Source organism: Pongo pygmaeus, chromosome X, assembly GCF_028885625.2.
Source record: "Pongo pygmaeus isolate AG05252 chromosome X, NHGRI_mPonPyg2-v2.0_pri, whole genome shotgun sequence".
Taxonomy (NCBI): domain Eukaryota; kingdom Metazoa; phylum Chordata; class Mammalia; order Primates; family Hominidae; genus Pongo; species Pongo pygmaeus.
The window spans coordinates 124,127,678-124,138,103 of record NC_072396.2 but is presented as its reverse complement, the minus strand read 5'-3'; positions in this window follow the sequence as shown (position 1 = coordinate 124,138,103).

The window sequence follows — 10,426 nt, the reverse complement described above, 5'->3', positions numbered from 1 at the left end:
AGCTAGATACAGAGTGCCGATTGGTGTATTTACAATCCCTGAGCTAGACATAAAGGTTCTCCACTGCCCCACCAGAGCAGCTAGATACAGAGTGTCGATTGGTGCACTCACAAACCTTGAGCTAGACACAGGGTGCTGATTGGTGTGTTTACAAACCTTGAGCTAGATATAGAGTGCCGATTGGTTTGTTTACAATTCCTGAGCTAGATATACAGATTCTCCAAGGCCCCACCAGAGCAGCTAGATACAGAGTGTCGATTGGTGCACTCACAAACCTTGAGCTAAACACAGGGTGCTGATTGGTGTGTTTACAAACCTTGAGCTAGATACAGAGTGCCGATTGGTGCGTTTACAAACCTTGAGCTAGATACAGAGTGCCAATTGGTGTGTTTACAATCCCTGAGCTAGACATAAAGGTTCTCCACTGCCCCACCAGAGCAGCTAGATACAGAGTGTCGATTGGTGCACTCACAAACCTTGAGCTAGACACAGGGTGCTGATTGGTGTGTTTACAAACCTTGAGCTAGATACAGAGTGCCGATTGGTGTATTTACAATCCCTGAGCTAGACATAAAGGTTCTCCACTGCCCCACCAGAGCAGCTAGATACAGAGTGTCGATTGGTGCACTCACAAACCTTGAGCTAGACACAGGGTGCTGATTGGTGTGTTTACAAACCTTGAGCTAGATATAGAGTGCCGATTGGTGTGTTTACAATTCCTGAGCTAGATATACAGATTCTCCAAGGCCCCACCAGAGCAGCTAGATACAGAGTGTCGATTGGTGCACTCACAAACCTTGAGCTAAACACAGGGTGCTGATTGGTGCGTTTACAAACCTTGAGCTAGATACAGAGTGCCAATTGGTGTGTTTACAATCCCTGAGCTAGACATAAAGGTTCTCCACTGCCCCACCAGAGCAGCTAGATACAGAGTGTCGATTGGTGCACTCACAAACCTTGAGCTAGACACAGGGTGCTGATTGGTGTGTTTACAAACCTTGAGCTAGATACAGAGTGCCGATTGGTGTATTTACAATCCCTGAGCTAGACATAAAGGTTCTCCACTGCCCCACCACAGCAGCTAGATACAGAGTGTCGATTGGTGCACTCACAAACCTTGAGCTAGACACAGGGTACTGATTGGTGTGTTTACAAACCTTGAGCTAGATACAGAGTGCCGATTGGTGTATTTACAATCCCTGAGCTAGACATAAAGGTTCTCCACTGCCCCACCAGAGCAGCTAGATACAGAGTGTCGATTGGTGCACTCACAAACCTTGAGCTAGACACAGGGTGCTGATTGGTGTGTTTACAAACCTTGAGCTAGATATAGAGTGCCGATTGGTGTGTTTACAATTCCTGAGCTAGATATACAGATTCTCCAAGGCCCCACCAGAGCAGCTAGATACAGAGTGTCGATTGGTGCACTCACAAACCTTGAGCTAAACACAGGGTGCTGATTGGTGTGTTTACAAACCTTGAGCTAGACACAGAGTGCCGATTGGTGCGTTTACAAACCTTGAGCTAGATACAGAGTGCCAACTGGTGTGTTTACAATCCCTGAGCTAGACATAAAGGTTCTCCACTGCCCCACCAGAGCAGCTAGATACAGAGTGTCGATTGGTGCACTCACAAACCTTGAGCTAGACACAGGGTGCTGATTGGTGTGTTTACAAACCTTGAGCTAGATACAGAGTGCCGATTGGTGTATTTACAATCCCTGAGCTAGACATAAAGGTTCTCCACTGCCCCACCAGAGCAGCTAGATACAGAGTGTCGATTGGTGCACTCACAAACCTTGAGCTAGACACAGGGTGCTGATTGGTGTGTTTACAAACCTTGAGCTAGATATAGAGTGCCGATTGGTGTGTTTACAATTCCTGAGCTAGATATACAGATTCTCCAAGGCCCCACCAGAGCAGCTAGATACAGAGTGTCGATTGGTGCACTCACAAACCTTGAGCTAAACACAGGGTGCTGATTGGTGTGTTTACAAACCTTGAGCTAGATACAGAGTGCCGATTGGTGCGTTTACAAACCTTGAGCTAGATACAGAGTGCCAATTGGTGTGTTTACAATCCCTGAGCTAGACATAAAGGTTCTCCACTGCCCCACCAGAGCAGCTAGATACAGAGTGTCGATTGGTGCACTCACAAACCTTGAGCTAGACACAGGGTGCTGATTGGTGTGTTTACAAACCTTGAGCTAGATACAGAGTGCCGATTGGTGTATTTACAATCCCTGAGCTAGACATAAAGGTTCTCCACTGCCCCACCACAGCAGCTAGATACAGAGTGTCGATTGGTGCACTCACAAACCTTGAGCTAGACACAGGGTGCTGATTGGTGTGTTTACAAACCTTGAGCTAGATACAGAGTGCCGATTGGTGTATTTACAATCCCTGAGCTAGACATAAAGGTTCTCCACTGCCCCACCAGAGCAGCTAGATACAGAGTGTCGATTGGTGCACTCACAAACCTTGAGCTAGACACAGGGTGCTGATTGGTGTGTTTACAAACCTTGAGCTAGATATAGAGTGCCGATTGGTGTGTTTACAATTCCTGAGCTAGATATACAGATTCTCCAAGGCCCCACCAGAGCAGCTAGATACAGAGTGTCGATTGGTGCACTCACAAACCTTGAGCTAAACACAGGGTGCTGATTGGTGTGTTTACAAACCTTGAGCTAGACACAGAGTGCCGATTGGTGCGTTTACAAACCTTGAGCTAGATACAGAGTGCCAACTGGTGTGTTTACAATCCCTGAGCTAGACATAAAGGTTCTCCACTGCCCCACCAGAGCAGCTAGATACAGAGTGTCGATTGGTGCACTCACAAACCTTGAGCTAGACACAGGGTGCTGATTGGTGTGTTTACAAACCTTGAGCTAGATACAGAGTGCCGATTGGTGTATTTACAATCCCTGAGCTAGACATAAAGGTTCTCCACTGCCCCACCAGAGCAGCTAGATACAGAGTGTCGATTGGTGCACTCACAAACCTTGAGCTAGACACAGGGTGCTGATTGGTGTGTTTACAAACCTTGAGCTAGATATAGAGTGCCGATTGGTGTGTTTACAATTCCTGAGCTAGATATACAGATTCTCCAAGGCCCCACCAGAGCAGCTAGATACAGAGTGTCGATTGGTGCACTCACAAACCTTGAGCTAAACACAGGGTGCTGATTGGTGTGTTTACAAACCTTGAGCTAGATACAGAGTGCCGATTGGTGCGTTTACAAACCTTGAGCTAGATACAGAGTGCCAATTGGTGTGTTTACAATCCCTGAGCTAGACATAAAGGTTCTCCACTGCCCCACCAGAGCAGCTAGATACAGAGTGTCGATTGGTGCACTCACAAACCTTGAGCTAGACACAGGGTGCTGATTGGTGTGTTTACAAACCTTGAGCTAGATACAGAGTGCCGATTGGTGTATTTACAATCCCTGAGCTAGACATAAAGGTTCTCCACTGCCCCACCAGAGCAGCTAGATACAGAGTGTCGATTGGTGCACTCACAAACCTTGAGCTAGACACAGGGTGCTGATTGGTGTGTTTACAAACCTTGAGCTAGATATAGAGTGCCGATTGGTGTGTTTACAATTCCTGAGCTAGATATACAGATTCTCCAAGGCCCCACCAGAGCAGCTAGATACAGAGTGTCGATTGGTGCACTCACAAACCTTGAGCTAAACACAGGGTGCTGATTGGTGTGTTTACAAACCTTGAGCTAGATACAGAGTGCCGATTGGTGCGTTTACAAACCTTGAGCTAGATACAGAGTGCCGATTGGTGTGTTTACAATCCCTGAGCTAGACATAAAGGTTCTCCACTGCCCCACCAGAGCAGCTAGATACAGAGTGTCGATTGGTGCACTCACAAACCTTGAGCTAGACACAGGGTGCTGATTGGTGTGTTTACAAACCTTGAGCTAGATATAGAGTGCCGATTGGTGTGTTTACAATTCCTGAGCTAGATATACAGATTCTCCAAGGCCCCACCAGAGCAGCTAGATACAGAGTGTCGATTGGTGCACTCACAAACCTTGAGCTAAACACAGGGTGCTGATTGGTGTGTTTACAAACCTTGAGCTAGATACAGAGTGCCGATTGGTGCGTTTACAAACCTTGAGCTAGATACAGAGTGCCAATTGGTGTGTTTACAATCCCTGAGCTAGACATAAAGGTTCTCCACTGCCCCACCAGAGCAGCTAGATACAGAGTGTCGATTGGTGCACTCACAAACCTTGAGCTAGACACAGGGTGCTGATTGGTGTGTTTACAAACCTTGAGCTAGATACAGAGTGCCGATTGGTGTATTTACAATCCCTGAGCTAGACATAAAGGTTCTCCACTGCCCCACCAGAGCAGCTAGATACAGAGTGTCGATTGGTGCACTCACAAACCTTGAGCTAGACACAGGGTGCTGATTGGTGTGTTTACAAACCTTGAGCTAGATATAGAGTGCCGATTGGTGTGTTTACAATTCCTGAGCTAGATATACAGATTCTCCAAGGCCCCACCAGAGCAGCTAGATACAGAGTGTCGATTGGTGCACTCACAAACCTTGAGCTAAACACAGGGTGCTGATTGGTGTGTTTACAAACCTTGAGCTAGATACAGAGTGCCGATTGGTGCGTTTACAAACCTTGAGCTAGAAACAGAGTGCCAATTGGTGTGTTTACAATCCCTGAGCTAGACATAAAGGTTCTCCACTGCCCCACCAGAGCAGCTAGATACAGAGTGTCGATTGGTGCACTCACAAACCTTGAGCTAGACACAGGGTGCTGATTGGTGTGTTTACAAACCTTGAGCTAGATATAGAGTGCCGATTGGTGTGTTTACAATTCCTGAGCTAGATATACAGATTCTCCAAGGCCCCACCAGAGCAGCTAGATACAGAGTGTCGATTGGTGCACTCACAAACCTTGAGCTAAACACAGGGTGCTGATTGGTGTGTTTACAAACCTTGAGCTAGATACAGAGTGCCGATTGGTGCGTTTACAAACCTTGAGCTAGATACAGAGTGCCAATTGGTGTGTTTACAATCCCTGAGCTAGACATAAAGGTTCTCCACTGCCCCACCAGAGCAGCTAGATACAGAGTGTCGATTGGTGCACTCACAAACCTTGAGCTAGACACAGGGTGCTGATTGGTGTGTTTACAAACCTTGAGCTAGATACAGAGTGCCGATTGGTGTATTTACAATCCCTGAGCTAGACATAAAGGTTCTCCACTGCCCCACCACAGCAGCTAGATACAGAGTGTCGATTGGTGCACTCACAAACCTTGAGCTAGACACAGGGTGCCGATTGGTGTGTTTACAAACCTTGAGCTAGATATAGAGTGCCGATTGGTGTGTTTACAATTCCTGAGCTAGATATACAGATTCTCCAAGGCCCCACCAGAGCAGCTAGATACAGAGTGTCGATTGGTGCACTCACAAACCTTGAGCTAAACACAGGGTGCCGATTGGTGTGTTTACAAACCTTGAGCTAGATACAGAGTGCCGATTGGTGTGTTTACAATCCCTGAGCTAGACATAAAGGTTCTCCACTGCCCCACCAGAGCAGCTAGATACAGAGTGTCGATTGGTGCACTCACAAACCTTGAGCTAGACACAGGGTGCTGATTGGTGTGTTTACAAACCTTGAGCTAGATATAGAGTGCCGATTGGTGTGTTTACAATTCCTGAGCTAGATATACAGATTCTCCAAGGCCCCACCAGAGCAGCTAGATACAGAGTGTCGATTGGTGCACTCACAAACCTTGAGCTAAACACAGGGTGCTGATTGGTGTGTTTACAAACCTTGAGCTAGATACAGAGTGCCGATTGGTGCGTTTACAAACCTTGAGCTAGATACAGAGTGCCAATTGGTGTGTTTACAATCCCTGAGCTAGACATAAAGGTTCTCCACTGCCCCACCAGAGCAGCTAGATACAGAGTGTCGATTGGTGCACTCACAAACCTTGAGCTAAACACAAGGTTCTGATTGGTGTGTTTACAAACCTTGAGCTAGATACAGAGTGCCAATTGGTGTGTTTACAATCCCTGAGCTAGATATACGGATTCTCCACTGCCCCACCAGAGCAGCTAGATACAGAGTATCGATTGGTGCACTCACAAACCTTGAGCTAAACACAGGGTGCTGATTGGTGTGCTTACAAACCTTGAGCTAGATACAGAGTGCCGATTGGTGCGTTTACAAACCTTGAGCTAGATATACAGATTCTCCAAGGCCCCACCAGAGCAGCTAGATACAGAGTGTCGATTGGTGCACTCACAAACCTTGAGCTAAACACAGGGTGCTGATTGGTGTGTTTACAAACCTTGAGCTAAATACAGAGTGCCGATTGGTGCGTTTACAAACCTTGAGCTAGATACAGAGTGCCGATTGGTGTGTTTACAATCCCTGAGCTAGACATAAAGGTTCTCCACTGCCCCACCAGATCAGCTAGATACAGAGTGTCGATTGGTTCACTCACAAACCTTGAGCTAGACACAGGGTGCTGATTGGTGTGTTTACAAACCTTGAGCTAGATATAGAGTGCCGATTGGTGTGTTTACAATTCCTGAGCTAGATATACAGATTCTCCAAGGCCCCACCAGAGCAGCTAGATACAGAGTGTCGATTGGTGCACTCACAAACCTTGAGCTAAACACAGGGTGCTGATTGGTGTGTTTACAAACCTTGAGCTAGATACAGAGTGCCGATTGGTGCGTTTACAAACCTTGAGCTAGATACAGAGTGCCAATTGGTGTGTTTACAATCCCTGAGCTAGACATAAAGGTTCTCCACTGCCCCACCAGAGCAGCTAGATACAGAGTGTCGATTGGTGCACTCACAAACCTTGAGCTAGACACAGGGTGCTGATTGGTGTGTTTACAAACCTTGAGCTAGATATAGAGTGCCGATTGGTGTGTTTACAATTCCTGAGCTAGATATACAGATTCTCCAAGGCCCCACCAGAGCAGCTAGATACAGAGTGTCGATTGGTGCACTCACAAACCTTGAGCTAAACACAGGGTGCTGATTGGTGCGTTTACAAACCTTGAGCTAGATACAGAGTGCCAATTGGTGTGTTTACAATCCCTGAGCTAGACATAAAGGTTCTCCACTGCCCCACCAGAGCAGCTAGATACAGAGTGTCGATTGGTGCACTCACAAACCTTGAGCTAGACACAGGGTGCTGATTGGTGTGTTTACAAACCTTGAGCTAGATACAGAGTGCCGATTGGTGTATTTACAATCCCTGAGCTAGACATAAAGGTTCTCCACTGCCCCACCACAGCAGCTAGATACAGAGTGTCGATTGGTGCACTCACAAACCTTGAGCTAGACACAGGGTACTGATTGGTGTGTTTACAAACCTTGAGCTAGATATAGAGTGCCGATTGGTGTGTTTACAATTCCCGAGCTAGATATACAGATTCTCCAAGGCCCCACCAGAGCAGCTAGATACAGAGTGTCGATTGGTGCACTCGCAAACCTTGAGCTAAACACAGGGTGCTGATTGGTGTGTTTACAAACCTTGAGCTAGATACAGAGTGCCGATTGGTGCGTTTACAAACCTTGAGCTAGATACAGAGTGCCAATTGGTGTGTTTACAATCCCTGAGCTAGACATAAAGGTTCTCCACTGCCCCACCAGAGCAGCTAGATACAGAGTGTCGATTGGTGCACTCACAAACCTTGAGCTAGACACAGGGTGCTGATTGGTGTGTTTACAAACCTTGAGCTAGATACAGAGTGCCGATTGGTGTATTTACAATCCCTGAGCTAGACATAAAGGTTCTCCACTGCCCCACCAGAGCAGCTAGATACAGAGTGTCGATTGGTGCACTCACAAACCTTGAGCTAGACACAGGGTGCTGATTGGTGTGTTTACAAACCTTGAGCTAGATATAGAGTGCCGATTGGTTTGTTTACAATTCCTGAGCTAGATATACAGATTCTCCAAGGCCCCACCAGAGCAGCTAGATACAGAGTGTCGATTGGTGCACTCACAAACCTTGAGCTAAACACAGGGTGCTGATTGGTGTGTTTACAAACCTTGAGCTAGATACAGAGTGCCGATTGGTGCGTTTACAAACCTTGAGCTAGATACAGAGTGCCAATTGGTGTGTTTACAATCCCTGAGCTAGACATAAAGGTTCTCCACTGCCCCACCAGAGCAGCTAGATACAGAGTGTCGATTGGTGCACTCACAAACCTTGAGCTAGACACAGGGTGCTGATTGGTGTGTTTACAAACCTTGAGCTAGATACAGAGTGCCGATTGGTGTATTTACAATCCCTGAGCTAGACATAAAGGTTCTCCACTGCCCCACCAGAGCAGCTAGATACAGAGTGTCGATTGGTGCACTCACAAACCTTGAGCTAGACACAGGGTGCTGATTGGTGTGTTTACAAACCTTGAGCTAGATATAGAGTGCCGATTGGTGTGTTTACAATTCCTGAGCTAGATATACAGATTCTCCAAGGCCCCACCAGAGCAGCTAGATACAGAGTGTCGATTGGTGCACTCACAAACCTTGAGCTAAACACAGGGTGCTGATTGGTGCGTTTACAAACCTTGAGCTAGATACAGAGTGCCAATTGGTGTGTTTACAATCCCTGAGCTAGACATAAAGGTTCTCCACTGCCCCACCAGAGCAGCTAGATACAGAGTGTCGATTGGTGCACTCACAAACCTTGAGCTAGACACAGGGTGCTGATTGGTGTGTTTACAAACCTTGAGCTAGATACAGAGTGCCGATTGGTGTATTTACAATCCCTGAGCTAGACATAAAGGTTCTCCACTGCCCCACCACAGCAGCTAGATACAGAGTGTCGATTGGTGCACTCACAAACCTTGAGCTAGACACAGGGTACTGATTGGTGTGTTTACAAACCTTGAGCTAGATACAGAGTGCCGATTGGTGTATTTACAATCCCTGAGCTAGACATAAAGGTTCTCCACTGCCCCACCAGAGCAGCTAGATACAGAGTGTCGATTGGTGCACTCACAAACCTTGAGCTAGACACAGGGTGCTGATTGGTGTGTTTACAAACCTTGAGCTAGATATAGAGTGCCGATTGGTGTGTTTACAATTCCTGAGCTAGATATACAGATTCTCCAAGGCCCCACCAGAGCAGCTAGATACAGAGTGTCGATTGGTGCACTCACAAACCTTGAGCTAAACACAGGGTGCTGATTGGTGTGTTTACAAACCTTGAGCTAGACACAGAGTGCCGATTGGTGCGTTTACAAACCTTGAGCTAGATACAGAGTGCCAACTGGTGTGTTTACAATCCCTGAGCTAGACATAAAGGTTCTCCACTGCCCCACCAGAGCAGCTAGATACAGAGTGTCGATTGGTGCACTCACAAACCTTGAGCTAGACACAGGGTGCTGATTGGTGTGTTTACAAACCTTGAGCTAGATACAGAGTGCCGATTGGTGTATTTACAATCCCTGAGCTAGACATAAAGGTTCTCCACTGCCCCACCAGAGCAGCTAGATACAGAGTGTCGATTGGTGCACTCACAAACCTTGAGCTAGACACAGGGTGCTGATTGGTGTGTTTACAAACCTTGAGCTAGATATAGAGTGCCGATTGGTGTGTTTACAATTCCTGAGCTAGATATACAGATTCTCCAAGGCCCCACCAGAGCAGCTAGATACAGAGTGTCGATTGGTGCACTCACAAACCTTGAGCTAAACACAGGGTGCTGATTGGTGTGTTTACAAACCTTGAGCTAGATACAGAGTGCCGATTGGTGCGTTTACAAACCTTGAGCTAGATACAGAGTGCCAATTGGTGTGTTTACAATCCCTGAGCTAGACATAAAGGTTCTCCACTGCCCCACCAGAGCAGCTAGATACAGAGTGTCGATTGGTGCACTCACAAACCTTGAGCTAGACACAGGGTGCTGATTGGTGTGTTTACAAACCTTGAGCTAGATACAGAGTGCCGATTGGTGTATTTACAATCCCTGAGCTAGACATAAAGGTTCTCCACTGCCCCACCAGAGCAGCTAGATACAGAGTGTCGATTGGTGCACTCACAAACCTTGAGCTAGACACAGGGTGCTGATTGGTGTGTTTACAAACCTTGAGCTAGATATAGAGTGCCGATTGGTGTGTTTACAATTCCTGAGCTAGATATACAGATTCTCCAAGGCCCCACCAGAGCAGCTAGATACAGAGTGTCGATTGGTGCACTCACAAACCTTGAGCTAAACACAGGGTGCTGATTGGTGCGTTTACAAACCTTGAGCTAGATACAGAGTGCCAATTGGTGTGTTTACAATCCCTGAGCTAGACATAAAGGTTCTCCACTGCCCCACCAGAGCAGCTAGATACAGAGTGTCGATTGGTGCACTCACAAACCTTGAGCTAGACACAGGGTGCTGATTGGTGTGTTTACAAACCTTGAGCTAGATAC